General features: G+C 35.6%; 1 protein-coding gene across 2 annotated transcripts in view; it reads right to left on the bottom strand.

The window, feature by feature from the left end:
• LOC125041171 (agrin-like) overlaps positions 1 to 2,500 on the bottom strand; it is a 125,076-nt gene that overhangs the window by 63,157 nt on the left and 59,419 nt on the right. The gene's annotated exons all lie outside the window — the stretch shown is intronic.

Raw genomic sequence — 2,500 nt, forward strand, 5'->3', positions numbered from 1 at the left:
AAAATTAACCTATCATTAAAAGTATCTCCAATAAAAAACGCGTAATTAATCTATAAATACAGACACGAACAAGCCTTTAATTTATGCGCATTTTGGCCCCGTTAATTTGGGTCGTCGCCCCCCCCCCCCCCGCCATTAGCTCAAAGGCGCGCGCGATCGACAGAGTGAACTCGATATCATTAAACAATGGAAACTGATTAATGGGCGGGGCCGCTGTTATGAGAAGCGCCGCGGGCCACCGGAAATGAATGGTGACAGATACCGGTGAAAAATTTGATCTGTTTAGGCTATCTTTTATTTATCTATTTATTTAAACTCTTAAAAATCTTGTGCTGAGGATTTAAAAATACTAATGGTAGCATTTTGTTTCTCAGCGCGGTATTGAAATCATTGTCACTCTCGCAGTTGATTATAACTATATGAAAACAGAATTTGTTACACATTCACACCCACCACACCCACACACAAACATAAACACAGAGAAACATATACAAATATATATATATATACACACACACACACACACACACACACACACACACATATATATATACAGATAGTCCACAGTATCTCGAAATCCTAGGGACACTCACAATTCAACCATAGAAAGAAAGGAAAAGAAAGGAAAGACAAGCAACTGCCCTAAAAGAGGGCCACATCCCCGATACCCGCCGCCGCCGCCGCCGCCGCCGCCGCCGACCCACCCGAGCCCGGCGCATAATCACAGGGCCGGAACAGCCCGCGGACGCACCAGGATAAATATTAGCACGTGAAGCTCCAAAACCATCATTATTATGCTAATCGGCAACCCAGACGGGATCAGCGCCGGTATAAAACAATCAGCGAGGTCTGCCCTGCCAACACCTTGCCAACGCTGCCAACACTGTGCTAACATCCTGCTAACACTACGCCGGCTGGGCCCCCTCACTCGCATGAAAAATATAGTAAGGGAGGTTGAAAAAAAATACTTTTTGAAATATTGGAAAGATGGCCTTCGTTTTTTATTGTTGGGTCTTCCTTTTATATATATATATATATATATATATATATACACACACACACACACCCACATATATATATATATATATACATATATATATATAATCGTAGTCACAATTATAAACACTATTATAATGTAGATGCTGTATCTTTTGAATATGCGCTCACACGCACGCGTACTTGCACACACACACACACACACACACACACACACACACACACACATGTATGTTTACGTATCTATCGCAATATACAAAAACTGGTAGAACCAGTACCAATAATGATCCCATTACATATCAATATAGACAGACGCGAAAGCGTAACGCAGTAACGAAAAAAACACAAAACATAACGGTCATGGTAATACCAACCATTGTATTAATATAATAAGGATGACAATCATAACAGTTCTAACGATAATGATAATAAGAACCACTGATATCCTTGCGTTTAAAACGACAATGGAAATAGCAGACTAATTACAATACAGCGTGAAAGGGATCTATAATAATGGTGATGATGATGATGAGATAATGATAATAATGATGATGATAATAATAATAATAATAATAATAATAATAATAATAATAATAATAATAATAATAATAACAACAACAAAACAACAATAATAATAACAATAATACTAATACTGATACTAATGATAACAATAATAATAATATAGAAAATATATGATGATAATAATGATAATGATGATAACAAGAACAACGGTAATAATAATAATAACAACAACAACAACAATGATAATAATGATAATCATAATAATCATTAATATTATCATTATCATGACAATAAAAAATACGATACTGATAACAATGATAACAATTATAAAAAAAATGTTAGTAATGATAATAATATCAATGATACTAGGGCTTTACATGAATTACAATCTGAGGTAAATCGGAAATTACTAGCAACGACAGCTGATCAAGTACCGTTTACATGGGAAATCCTTCAAACGTACATTTGGCACAGTTAGAACACAAATGCACAGTGCCATGAGTACCAGTCAAAAAAAAAAAAAAAAAAAAAAAAACATGCAGATGCCAAACATTCACGTCTATAAACAAATTCACTTCATGGGAACATACACATATTAACATGCATACATGCGCACATATTCGATACACATACGGAAAGCACATACAACTACATACATGCAGATTCGGCTACACGCTGTATGTAGCTTGTGTTTATGCTAACGAATAAAAAGACGAACTTGGCATATATGCGCAATTATAGATCTGCATTTTTATATATGATTTTACACATATATGCGTGGTCTGTGTCCGTCTTTGTGTTATAGATACGGCACACCATACACGCACATTCAAGCACACGCACACATACGCACATAAAGGTAAATATCAATATATGAATATAAATAACACACATACATAAACGTTTGAAATCATGGCCATAAATAAATCTTGTTTCCTTTTTTCAGCCAAACGAGACAGTGAAATAAATACCTAAATTGCCG

This window comes from Penaeus chinensis, chromosome 30 (assembly GCF_019202785.1).
Source record: "Penaeus chinensis breed Huanghai No. 1 chromosome 30, ASM1920278v2, whole genome shotgun sequence".
Lineage (NCBI taxonomy): Eukaryota > Metazoa > Arthropoda > Malacostraca > Decapoda > Penaeidae > Penaeus > Penaeus chinensis.